The following is an 18,892-nucleotide window of genomic DNA, read 5'->3' as shown; positions in this document are numbered from 1 at the left end:
GGCAGCAGTGCGCCCTAGGCGGCTGCCTTGTTAGGCTAGTGGTAGCACCGACCCTGCCTGCATTACAGAGAGAAGCACAGAGACCAAGTGATGAATTGGGTGTAAAATAAGGTAATGGAGGAAATGGAAGATATAAGCAGATTGAACTTCAGCTTTTCCATTTTTTTTTTTTTTTGCCAAAGAGGAGTTCTCATTTCTCCTTTTTTGGCATTTTTATTTCAGTTTTAACCCATAGCAAATCTGGATAATATCCAAAGGCATTAAAATGGGATTTATTATAATCATTTCTGTTTGTTGTCAAAGCATGTGGAGACCAACAGGACCACTGTTGGATCAAATAATATTATGTACAATAGCGGCTTCTGTCTACAACAAACAGAGAAAAAGATACTGATACAGGCAGGCTTCTGCTACTGCTAGAGGCACAAAACCCTGCACAGTGTATTTTCTTTCTACCATGCATTGTATAAAGTAACAAAATGTGAAAATATTGGAGGAGTCAGTCCTAAAAGTTTAAGTAAATTCAGTCATCTAGTTCTATGTACATCTCTGCAATCTAAAAGAAACGTGCTGAGATAAAAATAAAGGACACTAGGGTTGCACCAATACTGTTTTTTTCCCGGCAAGTATGAGTAGTGATACTTTCAGTCAAGTACTTGCCTATACCAAGTACGGATACCTTTGCGGTACGATGTGGCCCATACAAAATGAGTGCCGATACCAAGTATTTAGCATGAGTATAAGTATGCTCTGATACCCGAAACCAATACCTTTGCAATGTGATTTGAGCCAAAACAAAATGAATGGGCTCAAATTGCACGGCAAAGAATCGCACGTGATTTCTACAGGAATGAGGTGCAATTCCTGTCTAAATCGCATGCCGTTTCGAACACAGCTCCAGTGTGAACCCAGGCTGAAGTGACTATGACAACATTGGGTTCACAGAGGAGCATTGCGGGAAACCGCATTCGATTCGGACAGAAATCGCACCTCACTCCTGTTCAAATCACGTGCAAATCTTTACAGTACAATTTGAGCCCATTCTTTTGGTATTGGCTCAAATCACACTGCAAAGGTATTGTTTTTGGGTATCAAAGCACACTCGTACTCTTGCAAAATACTCGGTATCGGCACTGATACAGATACCGATTTTGGTGCAACCCTAAAGGACACTTTTGCTGACCTCTTCTTCTAAAAATTCTAGTTACCTGACTATCATACCAATCCATGGGCTTCAAGACTTCCTAGGCCGCTGACCTGAAACAGTTTTATCTATAAGGAGTTTCAACTTTGATCTGACTACATTGATTCGATCAAGTAACAACTAAAGAACTGTATGGTGATGATTCAGTGGAACTATTGATCCTATTGCTCTTTCGTTCAAGTAAAGAAAGTTCTGATGTAGCAACAATGACTGGTCTGATTTACTGGTGAAGAGAGTACAGTCAATGAAAATAGAGAATGGAGTGCAAACCTTCATGTTCACCTTCTGGGTAGTGAAGAGTGAGAAGTATAGGGAAGAAGGAGCAGCCAATTCATGTGTGGTGGACAGAAGATGAAGGTTCCATAGGAGGATCGGACTGGTGGCGCTATGGTTTGTGGTGGACAGAAGAGGGAGATTCCATAGGAGGATCAGACTTGTGGCACTATGGTTTGTAGTGGAGAGTAGATGCAGGTTTCATAGTAGAAGTGGCCTGGTGGCACTATGGTTTGTGGTGGACAGAAGTCGCAGGTTCCATAGTAGGAGTGGACTGGTGGTACTATGGTTTGTGGTGGACAGAAGTCGCAGGTTCCATAGGAGGAGCAGACTGGTGACACTATAGTTTGTGGTGGACAGAAGTCGCAGGTTCCTTAGGAGGAGCGGACTGGTGGCACTATGGTTTGTGGTGGACAGAAGATGGAGGTTGCATATGAGGATTGGACTGGTGGCAATATGGTTTGCCCTGCTGAGCAGCAGGGTTCCTATATTAGGGCCTGCTGCATAACGGAACCCTCCTAGGGACCTGGCCTTAACCATGGTGTGTGAGAACTCGTAAAGTATACAGCTGACTTTGGACTGAAGAGAGTAAAGTGTAAAATGTGTAAAATAGCCAGTGGAGAGAATCCAGAGTATCCCTCGAAATGTCTTTGTATTTTCTAGCATTTTCAGAACGATGTCAGCAATGATAACTTACATATTTTTAGCAGAACAGATTTCCATTAAAAAGATATATATTAAAGAGACAATGTTGCTTTATCCACTCAGAGTAACAGTCTCCTAACCCCCCCATTTATATTTACCTCCTCCCCCGCTGCTCTGTGGCTGATGTGAAATACCTGGCACTTTGGAGCCCATGAAGCAGTGCTCAGGCCTAGCTGGTAATTGCCAGGCTCAAACTGTCACATGAGGAGGAGGGCACATCAGAAACTCTACGTAAGTTCTGACACACATTCCAGATAAATCACTGAGAATATGAAGTGCTTACACATGTTAGGACAACAGAGGGATGGAAGTGATGAAAGAATGTGGGGAAGGTGAGTTAAAAGTAGAATTATGGTTTTCCTTTAATTGTAACTATCCTTGCAAAGTCCCACAAATACTTATTGATCCTACCAGTGAAGCACAACTCATGCAGCTTTCTGTTATATGGTGACAACAATGCTGCACTGGTCCTAAAACCAGAGCAGTGTTGTCACCCTCATGCAAACTGTGCCTACTTTCATCCTTCAGATGATGCTGTAGGTGGCATGACTAACAGAATTGTCACTGCTGGTTCACAACCTGTAGGTTGTCAATCAGCACCTGGCCACACCTAGTCTTGCTCACTGCTTTCTGAATCAACAGCACTGCCTCTGTTAGGGCTTGTTCAGACTTGTGGTGTCCTGCGGTGCCTTTTGAAGAGCCAGAATATAGAGAAGACATCACCACAGGATAGCACTGTGGACAGTACAATATGGTATACTATGCCACGTCCTATTGCCTGATTAACCCCATTGAGAAACAAGAAGGAATGGACTTTAAAAAAAGGTTTTAGAATTTATGAAAAAAAAAGCATATAGACAAGAATAAAAAAAACAACATATAAATCAGTGAAAGTGACTAAAATCAAATTTGTATCTCAGGTGACCACCCAGCAGCCCAGAGCCCCAAAGGACTCAATAGACTAAACTGGAGGGCCCTAGAGAGACCTAGAGGTAACAATACCCCAAAGAGGATAATGCATATAATAACCTGAAGGGGGTATAACCCTACAATCATAAACCAGGTATTTTATAAAGGCGGTTCAAAATGTGTTGATACTCTATTTCAAGGGATCAGAAGACTTTCTCAACTAGTTTCACATTAACAAAGCGCTTCTTCTGGAGCTGGATAGGTAAAGGTGTCAAATATATTATTGTACAACTCTGAGGCGAAGCACGCTTCTACCTGCGGGGACACAGAGGAGGGGAAGACTTCTACCCTGAGGTATTAGGTGCTGGCTGTGCCACATGGCAAGTTTACTTTGATGTTACATAGGCTACCGCTGGAATATTGGTACACCAGCACAGCCATATCTTACTCATGCTTGCATATGTGTATATGAAGTTTCTTTACTTCTCAAATCATTCTCTGCAGCTATTACCTTTTGTACCACCACCCCCTCCCTTTAGAATCTAAGCTCTACGAGCAGGGCCCTCCTGTACCTTTTGTATTGAACTGTGCTGTAATTGTGTTGTCTCCCCTATACATTGTAAAGCACTGCGTAAACTGTTGGAGCTATATAAATCGCGTATAATAATAATAATAATGTATACCCCTTTTTGAAAGTGGCTAGCTTAAATTTGGAATGATTTATAAAAGGCCGTGAACAAAGAATTACACTTCATGACCACAGGTACAATCATTTCTTCCCTCTCTCCTTGTCAAAAGAAGTTTATTGAGTATACAATATTATAAAGATACATAAAGTAAGTTTACAAGGATCTATAAAGTAAGCTCATTGTTTTACAGTAGGGATTATATAGGTAAATATCATGAAATTTCAAATATTAAACATTGGGTTCACGTAAACCTAAATTAAAGATATATATCATTTCCTTAGTTACTTTTGTAGGTATTTAAATGATTTATACCTACTATATATATTGTTTACAGGTAGAGTGTATATAGGTCAAATAAATTCTGATAATGAGCTTTAATCGTAAGGTGGAGAAAAGGAAAGAGAAAGAAGAAAAAGGGTAGAAAGGCAGAGGTATGGTCCACAAGGTTGTCCCGCTCGTCAGTTTATTATTCTTTTTAGTTCTCTTTGAAGCCTTAGAATGGGTGTCTCTGTAAGTCATTTAATCTGTTACCATGGCAACAGGACAGAGTCATTGAAATTTGACAGGAACTGTTGTTTTATCCAAGGATGCCAAAGTTTTTCAAATTTTGGAATTTGATTTTGAGCGATGGCTACCATCTTAGCATGGGACATTGTATTATTCATTCTGTGAATTGTTTCTGCCAGTACCAACGTAGGAGACTTCCATGCTTTGGCCACTGTTTGTTTTGCAGCCGTTATTAGTTGGATCATAAGTTTGAATTGAGAGAGTGTTAACCATTCCAGTTTTAGATTAAGTAAAGTTATATATGGATCTGGTTGTATTATTTTTTTAAATATTTTAGATGCAATCACGAAGACTTCCTTCCAGAAGGTTTGGATTACTGGGCATGTCCACCATATGTGTAAATGTGTGCCTATTTCTGGGCATCCTCGAAAACAAAGAGCTGAGGTATTAGGTGAATATTTTGCCACTCTAGCGGGTACAAGGTACCAGCGAGTTAGGACTTTATAATTTGTCTCCAGTGCTAAGATGTTGGGTGAGGATGACTTAGATGTGAGCCATATGTTAGACCAGTCCGTGTCTTCTAAAGTCATTTCTTCCCTCTCTCAACCCCACCATTATAGACAAGGTTGCTAAACTATTTGCTTACGTCCATCTTACCACCTGCCCTCTGGATCCTGTTCCCTCACAAATGCTACGTTCACCCCCTGGCTCTATTCTACACTCTCTAACCCACATCTTCAATCTCTCCCTCTCTTCTGGCATCTTCCCCAACTCTCTAAAGCATGCACTAATCAGCCCCATACTTAAAAAGCCCTCAGTGGACAAATTCAGTCTTAACAACCTTCGCCCCATCTCCTTGCTCCCCTTTTAATCCAAACACCTTCAACGTCTGGTCCACAACCGACTGAGCGTCCACCTTGCTGATAATAGCCTTCTTGATCCCCTTTAGTCTGGATTTCGTCCTCAACACTCCACAGAAACTGTTCTTCTAAAACTAACAAGCGATCTACTAATGGCCAAAACCAATGGACACTATTCTGTACTCCTACTCCTGGACCACTCTGCTGCCTTTGATACGGTTGGCCACCCGCTCCTCATCAAAAAACTCCACACTTTTGGTCTCCGTGACTGTACTCTTCGCTGGTTCTCTTCCTACTTATCCAACCGCACCTTTAGCGTGGCTTACAATTCTACTTCCTGTTCTTGGACCTCTCCTATTTTTCAATCTACACCTCCTCCCTGGGTCAGCTGATAGCCTCCCATGGCTTCCAATACCACCTCTACACTGAACACCCAAATCTATATCTCTACCCCTCAGCTCACTCCCTTCGTCTCCTCAAGTATCACTAATTTACTAACAGATATATCAGTCTGGATGTCACACCACTTCCTCAAAATCAATCTATCCAAAACCAAATTTATAATTTTTCCTCCCCCACGTGCCCCTTCCCCTGATCTCTCTGTCAAAATCAATTGCACAACTATCAGCCCATTCCTGCATCCAATATCCTAGGTGTAGTCCTGCACTCTGAACTCTCCTTTAAGCCCCATGTCCAATCACTGTGCAAATCTTGCGGCCTCAACCTGCGCAACATCTCCAATATGCGCCCCTTTTTAACCAATGACACAACAAAGCTATTAATTCACTACCTGGTCATCTCTCGCCTCGACTACTGCAACTCTCTTCTCATTGGCTTACCTCAGTCTATCTCCCCTTCATTCCATCATGAATGCTGCTGCCAGACTCATTCACCTTACCAATAGCTCTGTGGTGTCCGTTTATGAAGCAGTGATCAGCGGTGATCCCAAGGATCACCGCTGATCACAGTCCATAAACAGTTTATGAAACAGAGATAATTGGGGGGAGAAGTGTTTGAACTTGTTCTCCCGCCGATGATCTCTACACATGGAGAATCCTCATTGAATGACACAGTAACGGCCAGTTTATGAAGCGGTGATCTCACCGCTTCACTGGCGATCTGAGTCAGAATTCACACTCCCAGGTTCACCAGCCCAGGGGTGGTGAATCGGGGAGTGAAGAGAGAATCCCGGGGGATCTGAGGGGGAAGGAGGAAGATTTTTAACTTCCTTATGTCTCGTTCAGACCCCCCAACACTGTAAGCATGTCCCCCTGTCATATTTATGTGTATATGTATATATACATATATATATATATATATATATATAATATGTGTATATGTATATATATATATAATGTGTGTGTATATACATGTATATATAATGTGTGTGTGTGTATACATATGTATATAATGTAGGGGGACTCATTATTTTATTAACATTAATCCACGCCGTCTGTCCGTGTATTGAGCGGTGATAATTTATCACTGCTTAATAAACTGACATCTCTGTGTTTCTGTGAATTTCTGGTACTGTAATCTGGTAAAGTCTCACAAGATTCCAGTATCAGGGGCCGTTCTCCACTGTTGGAAGCGTTTGTAGATCACTTCACTCCTCAAAAGGTGAAGCGATTTACAAAGCTTCATAAACAGGCACACAGAGGAGAAACATCTCTACTGTGAATGCCGGAGAATGAAGCAGTGAATAAATTTCACTACTTCATAAACGGACACCTGTGTCTGCTATTCCTCTCTGTCAATCCCTCCACTGGCTTCTGCTCACCCAACGAATTGAGTTCAAAATACTAACAACTACTTACAAAGCCATCCACAACTCTGCCCCCAGCTACATTACTAGCCTAGTTTCTAAATACCAACCTAATCGTTCTCTTCGCTCCTCTCAAGACCTCCTGCTCTCTAGCTCCCTCGTCACCTCCTCCTTTACTCGCCTCCAGGACTTTTCCAGAGCCTCTCCAATCCTATGGAACGCCTTACCCCTATTTGTCCGATTATCTCCTACTCTATTAGCTTTTAGACGATCCCTGAAAACCCTTCTCTTCAGAGAAGCCTACCCTACCCACACCTACCAACTGTATTTTTATTTTCTCCATCAGCTCATCCCCCACAGTTATCACCTTTTGTTCCACTCAACCGTCCCATTAGATTGTAAGCTCTAACGAGCAAGGCCCTCTGATCCCTCCTGTATTGATTTGTATTGTAACTGTACTGTCTGCCCCATGTTGTAAAGTGCTGTGCAAACTGTTGGTGCTATATAAATCCTGTATAATATTAATAAAAATAATAATTCATCCCACCTTGTTGTCTATGTGAATTATTTCACACCATTTCTCATTAATACTTTGTGGCCTTTTGTCTATACACCCCCCCCTTTTTGTCTACCTTTTTGATACCCGGTGGTCCCCATGAAGCTTCTGGCCAGTTGCCTGCTCCGTCTCAGAGTTGTACAATAATATTTGATACCTTTACCTATCCAGCTCCAGAAGAAGCGTTTTGTTAACACAAAGCTAGTTGAGTAGGTCTTCTGATCTCTTGAAATAGCGTATCAACACATTTTGAACTAGCTTTATAAAAAACCTGGTTTATTATTGTAGGGTTATTCCCCTTCAGGTTTTTATATGTATTACCCTCTTTGGGGTATTGTTACCTCTAGGTCTCTCTAGGGCCCTCCAGTTGAGTCCTTTGGGATTCTGGGCTGCTGGGTGGTCACCTGAGATACAAATTAGATTTTAGTCACTTTCATTGATTTATATGTTTTTTAAAAAAATCTTGTCTATGTGCTTTTTTCATAAACAAAATTGTAAAACCTTTTTAAATATGCCTATAAAGTTCATTCCTTCTTGTTTCTCAATGGGCCTTTTGAAGAGCAAACTGTGTTTGGATTGCTTTCCAGAGGGCACTTGACAGGTGGTGAGGAGGTATTATGTCGCACAACCGCACTGCAATCACATCCACTGCAAGCGGTTGCAGTGCAACCCCATTGAACTCAATGGGTGAGTTTGACAAGCAGTACCGCTTGTCAAACTCTGCACCCTTAATTAAAATTGCCATGGCCACAACATATGTACAGCAAGGATTGGGTGGGTGGCCGGGGGGGCGGTAAGGCCATGGCTCGGCCACCTGTTTTTACCACCGCCCTTACTGGAACCCTCCCACTTTGAGCTGCAGTGTCTGGGGGGGGGGTATTTGAGTATGTGAGACAAATGAAGAAGGATTTGGTTTACCTAGAGGAGATAAAAGACATTTTTGTTACTTTATAAAACTCGTGTATTACATAGTAACCGGATTTGGGAATCTGTTTAGACAAATGCACCTTTTGATGTGCATTCAGTGGACCAGGTGGTGGGCTTTAAAAGGAATCTGCCACTTTTTCCTTTCAGTCTTTCTGTATAACAGTTTAATAATACCAGATCTGATATAATCAACCTATTATAAATAAATATACAAATATTCTCAAGCTTTCATCCACTCCATCTGCACTCAAAGTTTGTGTCTAGCCAGGTTGCTGACAGCTAAATCACTGCAAATACTACTGTTCTCTTCCCTCATTAGATATATAGGGCTGTCAGGATCAGTCAAACACAACATCAAAGTGATATCAGTTATCTCCCTGTTTATACATCACTTTACAAGCAGTGTTATCATAAAAGATAAAGTGGTTTATTTTACAATTGAGATAATAAAACTGTGTGTACTCTCAGATTGATATGTCTGCTAGAGGAGAAAATAGCCTTGACTTAAGCCATAATTTGTTGATTTTGTTAATCTTTTAATTGAAATGGTATACTTGAAGCAGAATAGAACATTTTATTGTACAGTAATGGAAGCACTTATGTCCTTATTTACAAAGCAACCCCAAAGCAAACCTCTAGGCAAAAAAAAAGCATACATCTGTATAAAAGGCATATAAATAACATTTTCAAACATATACAGAACATTTCCTGTAGCCAGACACAGAGGGGTTGATTTACTAAAACTGGAGTGGGCAAAATCTGGTGAAGCTCTGCACAGAAACCAATCAGCTTCCAGGTTTTACTGTCAACGCTTAGTTGAACAAGCTGAAGTCAGAAGCTGATTGGCTACCATGCAGAGCTGCACCAGATTTTGCACTCTCCAGTTTTAATAAATCAGCCCCATTGAAGAACGTAATGGCATGTGCTTGTTTGTCTGCATATGAATCTTTGGAAATAGAGCCACCAAGTTCCCATACCAATCAGATTTTCAGTGATGGTTAGTACATGAAAGCTTATATCTAATTAACTCATACAAACGATAACATTTCCATTGTTATTTCCTGCAGTTCTACAACCATAATTTATACAACACCTGAACTAATGAGAATGAATGACATTCTAACATTGGGGATGATTTACTAAAAGAGAAGAGTCTGTTCACTGCAGATTGAATGTTTCCATCAATCATACAATTATGTGCAGGAAATGATTTCTCTTGATATGTTCCCTTGATTATAGCTTAAAGAAGAGTTCCAGTTAATTTTGTAAAAATTAAATATCCGCAGCTACAAAGACTGTAGCTGCTAACTTTTTTAAAAAAAACAGACACTCACCTGTCCCACAATCCAGCGTTGTGCTCCCCAGAGCCATTTTCTACACCCGTCCTTGGGTCCTCAGTGCCGGCATCTTAACTGTGGGCACCTGGCTGTGACAGCTTGTGGCTTTACACCTGGGTGCCCACTGCTCATTGTGAATGGTCCCACAGTCTTCTGGGACCAGTGACATGTCCCAGAAGACTGCAGGGAGGGAGGGTGAGAAGAGAGGAGGAAGTGGGGGTGAGGAACCTATAGAAATCCAGGTAGCTGCTCCCCCCCCCCAAAAAAAAGAAAAGTGCCATTTGTGAAAAAGGATGGGGGAGGAGGCCTTAAAGAGGAACTTCCCCTTTTGGACGAAGCTCTGCTTTAAAGCTGGACTCTGTGATTAACAAATATTAAAGCGGGGTTCCACCCAAATTTTGAACAATATCTGTATGTATTCTCTTCCTTGCCTAGATGCTGACATGCCATTTAAAAAAATTTAAATCGCAGTAATTACCTTTTATTTTTCTATTCTTCTTTGCACTTCCTGGTTCTCCTCCCGTGGGAGTAGGCGTGTTTCTAGCCTCTCCCAGACTCCTGGGAGCTAGTCTCAGGCTTCCCAGGATGCCACTGAGCATGTGCGGGAATGAGCGGTGAATGCTGGGAGCACAGCATTCACCGCATCCAGGAAATAAATGCTTGTGGGCTTCAAATGCCCACAATGAAGATGGAAACCGCCTGCAGTGAATAATATAAGTTATTCTTTCCGACGAAATCTGACACAGGCAGACATATTACACACAATATGTGAGTATGTAATGCTGAGAAGAAACGATAGATAGGTGGACCCCCGCTTTAAAGCGACGTTTCAGCCTAAAAAAAGTTGTTTTTTAAAGTCAGCGGCTACAAGTACTGTAGCTGCTGACTTTTAATAAGGACACTTACCTGTCCAGGGAACCCGCGATGTCGGCCCTCCCCGAGGCCGATTCGTCCACCAGCTCGGGTGCAGGCACCGCCATTACAACTAAGGGAAACTGGCTCCTACTACATGCTCAAGTCGCACAGCACTTTCTAAATGGCCACCTCACCTCCTGGGACACACACAGGTCCCAGAAGGCAGTGGGGGAGAAGGAGGAGGGTTCACCGCAGAAGAGGAAATTACGTATTTTGCCGCGGCCTGGCTAGGACAGAAGTACACTTTGTACTTCTTAAAAGGTAGGAAAGAAAAAAAAATATCCAAAAACAAGGGGTGGAGGGGTGGTCTTTAGTTTAAGACCACCGTGTAAATTTGGGTGGAACTCTGCTTTAACAAAATAAATAAGGCATGTGTGTTCTTACTCGAATCTTGGGTGCTTTGTGTATTTCTTGCAGATCTGTGCAGTAATCCAGTGTGAAACTTTACCTCTGTGCAAAATTTCCTATAATGAAGACCAGTCACTGCTGTTTTCTCTCCTTGTGCAGGGTGACTGGTCTTGTATCCGCCCCTCCTGTGGATCTCTACAGGCAGCCTGAAGTGGGTGGGGCCTGCTGGGTCCCTCCCACAGCTCTACTCGCTGCACAGATTATGTACAGCACATTGATGATTTCCCTTCTCTTTCTTTCTCTTCTTGCTCCAATTGATTTCCTATGATTGAATACCACTACTTACATATTGTCATTACCCAATATAGACATATGTCCATTGTTTGCACTTCCCGGTAGCTGCCGGGGGGGAACTTTGGTGGTGCTCCGACTCTAGCTAATCTTGGATCACCGGGTGGGCAACATTGCTCTCTATCTTCCCCTGTTTATTTACCATTTGTTAAATCTAATGTTTTGTACATATTTTGATACTTGGTGCTTAATATTATGATGACTAATAACAGATATTCTCCTGATGAATCGGTAGAAATCCTGCAAAACAGAACAACAATATCCGTGGCAATCCACCATATTTTGATCCTCCTATACAGGGGGCATGTATGCTGGTGATAAACATGGATTGTTACCATGCACCTTTAATGATGTATTAAAATGTCTTGTCTTCAAATCTTTGTATAAATAAAATTGCATATTATTTTTTACAAATTCAGTTTAACCACTTGCCGACAGGCTCACGCCGATATACGTGAACAGTGGCACGGGTGCGCAAAACAACGTACCCGTACGTCACTCCGGCGTCGCGTCCCGCGAACTCTATGTACGCCGGTGGCCCGCAATCATGACACGGAGAGGCAGAATGGGGAGATTCCTATGTAAACAAGGCATTTCCCTGTTCTGCCTAGCAACATGACAGGGATCTACTGCTCCCAGTGATCGGGAGCAGTGATCTCTGTCATGTTCTAGTGAGCCCATCCCCTCTACAGTTAGAACACACTGGGGAACACACTTAACCCCTTGATCGCCCCTTAGTGTTTAACCCCTTCCCTACCAGTGACATTTACACAGTAATCAGTGCAGTTTTATAGCACTGATCGCTGTATGAATGCCAGTGGTCCAAAAAATGTCCGATCTGTCCGCCTTAATGTCACAGTCATGATAAAAATCACAGATGGCCACCATTACTAATAAAAATAATATTACTAAAAATGACGTAAATCTATCCCCTATTTTGTAGACGCGATAACTTTTGAGCAAACCAATTAATATACGCTGAGTGCGATTTTTTTAAAATCAAAAATATGTAGAATACATATTGGCCTAAACTGAGGAAGAAATGTGTTTTTTATATACCGTGCTATTGTCAGTTAAAGCAGCGCAGTGCCGTATCGCAAAAAAAGGGGCTTGGCCAGGAAGGGGGTAAATCCTTCCGGGGCCGAAGTGGTTAAGTTAGTACCGAGACGGGCTCAAAACAGCGATAATGCTGGTGAGGGATGAGGACGTGAGGCGGGTGCACGTCTGAGGGGAGTGGCCTGATGCGGCGTCTGTGAGAGCTCATGGAGGAGTGCCCTGTTAACAGCCGAGAGTCGAGCGGGGTATGAGACATCAGAGCCCCGGTGGATGTAGGCTGTAGTGAGCACTGGCATTGGTACCTGTTGACACGGCCTTCGCATAACAGGAGAGGTGAGGAGCGGAGGCAGACTGGTGGGAGGCGGCGGGACATGTTGTACGGCAAAGCTTTACGGAACTGGGAGCTGCCGCTGACAGGTCTCCTCTCTGGCTGCCTATCACTCCCCGCTCCCCCCGCCTTTCCACTCCAGACGTCTTCCCCTCCCTCTTTGCCCAGAGGGACCGGAATAATCACAAAATAAAGAGAGCACAGAAGAGAAGCACCGAACTACCCGAAAACTATCCAACTACAGCTGAAAGTGACGTGACCACATCCCGGCATGAGACCTCAAACAGAGCCAGGTAAAAGAGGTGGATACTGGGTTGAGAAGAAGAACACATCTCCCTGGTAACAGATTTGATTTGTATTCATATGACGAGAGAAGGGAGATAAACGGGACTGCCATTTATTTATATTTTCATAAGGAATTAAGCTGTGATGTTAATCGCAGAAGCTAACCTTTAAAAAACGCCTCACGGTCAAAAGCTACACTTTCAGCTGGGGTAAATAAGCATTGGGGCCCGGACAATTAAACCAATAAGTGTATTCACATACCCTCTTTGTTTTAGGTTTTTGCCTCACACACTCCCTGGTGGACAGTAGACATATAGATATCTCTAACGAGACTTTAGGGGTACGGGGCTTACTGTGCGATACAGCCAGAGGATTGGAAATAAGAAGTATGAGAGGGAGGACACAGAAAACAACGGAGCCCAAGACCCCCCGTGAGAGTCTTAACATGAGCTCAATTCAGAAGTACCTGAAAGAAAGGAGTCCCCAAAGCCCAGGAGAGGAGAAAAAGCAGGAAAGCGTAAAAGGGAAAAAGAAAGAAACGACAAAATCTAAGGGGGCTCAGAGAGAGAGATCCAGGGAAGGTACGGGAACTGAAATTGCATATAACCTAAACACAGCTGAAGGACCAAGGAAACATAGCCCAAATGCCAACTAAATTAGAAATGATGGAAATGTTTGCTAAACTTGAAAATTCCATCAAAAGTGAGATCACTAATGCAAGAGGAGATATGGGCCACCCGTTAAAAAGAGTGGAGGAAGCCGAGGAAAAAACAGGATGGCAAGCTCAGGAAATTGGGGAGTTGAAGGCACAAGTAAAAAAACTACAACTAGAGCATAGAGATCTCTTATATAAGTTAGAGGACCAAGAGAACCACAATAGACATCAATATCTCAGAATACGAGCGCTACCAGAACAGCAGGGGGAAGACCTGGAATCAAAAATGAAAAAAATATTTAACCCAGTACTGGGTAGAGGAAAGGAAGAGGAATTAAAGATAGACCGAGTCCACAGGGTAAGGAAACCCCCGGGATTAAAGGAAGAGGTTCCCCGAGATGTTATAATAAAATTCCATCAATATGAGGACAAAGCTAAAATGTGGAGCAACTTGAGAAGAGTGCCCCCATTACAGTATGAGAGGATAAACATCCAGGTGTTTACTGACCTATCAGGTGGAACTTTAGCGCAGAGGAGACAACTTAAGCCCCTTTTAGAACAATTGAGAGCTGCCAACATCAAGTATACCTGGGGTTTCCCTGCGTCTCTTGTGGTCCAGAAGGAGGGAAGGACAGTTAGATTAAAATTCCTAGAAGAGCTTTAGGACTTCTGTAAAAGACTTGAGATCCCGGTCCCAAATCAGCTGGGAGGTGGGGAATGGGGGGAGGGTTCAGGGGAGAACGGACATTGGCAGAGAGTTTGATTGATTGTATAGTATAAAAAGGTTGGGGGGGGAGATCTCAAAAAAGATGCGTGGTGCCCGAATAGCCAGAGGTATACTGGGATACTAGATCTGCACCAGTGGGCTCGGTCCTGTCCCCCAGTCCAACTGGTGGAAGAGGGACATGGACTACAGGGGCCGCGATCATAGTCACACCCTAACAGTGGGGTTCACCTGATGAGGTCGGAAGAGACCTCAGATCGTGATACCATGGCCAAAGTGGGGCCGGGGAGGTGGGAGAGGGGGGTGGAGGGGGGCTGGGAAGGAGGGGGAGTCATGGGTGGGAAGAGTTAGGGGTGGGGGGTTGGTTCAGGGAGAGGGGGGGATGGGGGGTGGAGGGGAGGAGGGCTCTGGGAGGGGGGGGAAATGGGAGGGGACCCTCTGGTATTTCATAAACAAGAATGAACATCCCTTAGAGTGTCAAATAAAGGGGCACTCACTTTAGGAAAAATAGAAGAAGAGACGGTAACAACTTTCATGACATATAATGTTAGAGGTCTGAATACTCCCAATAAGAGACACAAGATCCTGGAAGAACTCAGGCGACATGGGGCAGGAGTGGTCTTTTTACAAAAGACCCACCTGTCCCATGAGACAAACGTGAAATTACACTCGGTTCATTTTCCAATATGGTATTACGGGGATACTATTACAAAGAGAGCTAGAGGGGTAGCGATAGGGCTCGCGAAAGGTATGAGATTTGAATTGGTGGACAGGTTGACAGATCCAGAGGGGAGATTCCTCTTCCTAAAAGGTAAATTGGGTAGAATGGAGTGTACTTTGGCAAATATATACGCGCCAAACAGGAACCCGATTAAATACCTAATTGACATTCTAGGAAAGTTGACGGATTTTAAGAGCGGGTATGTGATCCTGATGGGTGATATGAACTTTTTCATGCACCTCAGTCTGGACAGTACGTCCCGTGTGCAGGAGACAGGTAACGCCAAATTGAAAAGGTTGAAACATAAACTGCATACATGCCAATTAGCGGGCATATGGAGGATTTTTAACCCTAAAAAAAAAGACTATACGTTCTTCTCTACTGTACACGGGACCTACTCAAGGATAGACCATATTCTAGTGGATCACAGACTAACAGATTGGGTAAAAGATACGGGGATAGAAATATCAACATTCTCTGACCACTCCCCGGTTAAAATGACGCTGACAGTTCCAGGCATTATAAGACAGCCTCGGTTTTGGAGTCTAAATGAACAACTAATCCAGGATGAACAAACTTCAGAAGTGGTGAAAAAGGAAATAGAATATTACTTTGAAAACAATGACACAGGAGAGGTGTCGGGATCAACCGAAGAAATTTTCAGATTGGAGCAGGAACATAAGAAATATCAGGGTAAGCGTATCGAAACATATGAGAATTTAGTTATGAAAAGAGAGGAATTGAAGGATCTCACTGAATAGGAAACAACAAGAGTCTTTAACAGAATAACTAAAGAAAGATATCAGTGGGGTAATAAAGCTAGTAGGAACCTAGCCCGAATTTGCAAAAGAAAAAATCCTTAAACTACATAGACAAAATTCTGGTCCATTCTACTAAAGGAATAGCAGAGACTTTTAAAAAATATTACCAGGAATTGTACACGGTAGCATCAGATAGGGGACAGGCAGGAGATAAAAATAATAAAATAAAGGACTTTTTAGAAAAAGCAGGTATACCCAAAATCCCTGAAGATCTGAGAGAGGCACTTGAGTCCCCAATAACAGAGGAGGAAATAAATAGGGCCCTGGCAGGCACGGCGAAAGGGAAAAGCCCCGGCCCTGACGGGTTTACATCGTATTATTACAAAAAATTTAAGGATATTCTCACCCCAAGGCTATGCCAGTACATGAATGGGCTGGGGGCAGAATACGAAGCGGGGGGAGAGGCTCTTTCTGCAATTATCACAGTCATCTTGAAGGAGGGGAAGGACGGGTCGAGGTGTTCCAGCTATAGGCCTATTTTGCTGCTGAACGCAGATATAAAATTGTACTCCAAAATATTAGCGGGTCGGGTCAAAGGAGTGATGACTCTCCTGGTACATCCCGACCAGGTGGGTTTTACCCCAGGAAGGCAGGGAAGAGATAATGGAGTAAGGACACTTCTTCTCCTTCAGAGAATAAAAGAAAGGGGGCCCCCGAGTCTACTCCTGTCAATAGATGCCGAAAAGGCCTTCGACTTGGGTAGACTGGGGGCTCATGATACAGACCCTAGAAACCATGGGATTTGGTCAAAGAATGATCCGGTGGATCAAAACCTTATATCACCACCCAACAGCAACCATAAGAATAAATGGAGTAATGTCTACATCCTTTGAGATGGAAAATGGGACGAGGCAGGGATGTCCGCTATCTCCGCTCCTGTTTGTTCTATCCCTGGAGCCTCTTTTAGCCATGGTTCGAAAGAGCCCTGACATTGGTGGTTTTAGGATTGGTGAAGAGGAGCATAAACTTGCAGCATACACGGACGACGTACTGTTTTATGTTGGCAATCCGCGGATCACTCTTCCCAACCTATTAAATATCTTGAAACAGTACGGGGAGATATCCAACTTTAGATTAAACCTAGCAAAATCAGAGATTCTCAATATAAATATTAGTAAAACAGAGGAACTGTCACTGAAAACGGAATTTAAATTTGGCTGGAAGAAGGAACTGAATTACTTTGGAATTAAATTAGCAAATACCATGAATAGGATCTATAAAAGAAATTATATAACATTACTAGACGAAATTAGAACTGAGTGTAACAGAATTATTGGGATGCCCATATCATGGATAGGCCGAATAAATATTATTAAGATGGTACTCTTACCAAATATCTCCTATAAGTTCCAGATCTTGCCAATTGCTCTGTCTGTGGCTTATTTTAAAAAATTAAAAACAATTATTTTGAAAGCAATATGGAAACACAGAAAACCGAGAATTTCCTTTGCAGTCTTAAGACGGACAAAGGAAAGGGGAGGTTTAGCGCTTCCAGACGTTCACAGCTACTACAAGGCCATTGTCTTGTCGAGAGTAGTGGAATGGGTCAAGGTGGAAAATGAAAAAAGATGGGTTAAGATAGAAAAAATACTTAGTAGGGCACAATTAGGAAAAATAATTTGGAATCCACCACACTATAGAACGATTGATGTAAACACACTTTCACTTACACGAAATGCTTTAAAAATATGGGACAAAATGTATAAACAATTAAATGGGAGCTATAACTCTCCATTAATCGGGTTAAAAGACAACGAGTTCTTTGCACCAGGGGAAAGGGAAATAGGAGGAAATTGGATAAAAAAAGACACGACACAGTTAAGAGACATCTTAAAGAAATGGAAAATTATTTCACTTTTAGAATTAAGACATAATAATAATTTTCAGGTGATAGATGAGTGGCGGTATCTCCAGCTGTATCTCTTTATTAAGGGCCTTCCTCACCCCATTAGATCAGGGGATGAGTTGACTCCTTTGTAAAGGTTGTGTTGCATGGATAAGGTAAAAAGTACGGTCTCTAAGCTCTGTAACTTGGTGATGAGGGTGAATGAGGTGGAGATACCGCCATATATTAGGAAATGGGAACAGGAGTTGGGTTCACAGAGGGATAACATTAGTATTGGAAAAATATTGACCTTAACACATGGCTCAGCGGTGGATGTCAAAACAGCGGAAATGAATTATAAATGCTTAACGAGATGGTACGCAACCCCTGATAAAATCAATAAGTTTCAAAAGGACAAATCAACAGAGTGTTGAGTGGGACAATGGCACACATTTGGTGGTCCTGTCCCAAAATTAAAAAATTTTGGAGAAAGATTATCTATTACATCAAAGAAATAACTAACATAGAAATCAGGGAGGATCCGTGGGTGGTGTTGTTTCATGAAGCAGAGGGAGAGGTAAGGCAAAATAAGGACTCGTTGATACCACATCTTTTAAATGCGGCCAAAAAACTCATTCCCAAGAACTGGCAAGAGGTGGAGAGCCACCCATTTTGGGACTGGATTAATGCGGTTGAGGAAACTTACAAAATGGAAAGCTTGAGAATACATTTTGAAGATAACAGTGAAGGGTTTAGAGCGAAATGGGCCGGCTGGAGGGAGTTTAAAAGAAGGTGGAATTGTGTGGAAGAGCTGAGACAAGAGTTCTAACAGGGAAGTTGATGAATTAAAATCCCTTGGGGTGAGTTAATACACAGAGGAGGAGGGGAGAGGGGAGGGGGGGAGAGGCGGGTAGGGGGGGTCAAAAGTGGGGTATTGAAGATGGACACATGTGAGAAATATTTGTCTGACATATTTTTACACTGCATATATTAAGCCACTATGATGTGACAGGAAGGGGGACAATAATGAGCCAGTATGGTGACTTAAACATCCCCACCAAAGTCTGCTGAAATGGAAAAAAAGAAAAAAAGAAGTTAGTACCGAGACCGCTCTCCCAGTCCCCCCCCCCC

Source organism: Aquarana catesbeiana, linkage group LG02 (assembly GCF_042186555.1).
Source record: "Aquarana catesbeiana isolate 2022-GZ linkage group LG02, ASM4218655v1, whole genome shotgun sequence".
In the NCBI taxonomy this organism is placed as follows: Eukaryota; Metazoa; Chordata; class Amphibia; order Anura; family Ranidae; genus Aquarana; species Aquarana catesbeiana.
This window is presented reverse-complemented; position numbering follows the sequence as displayed.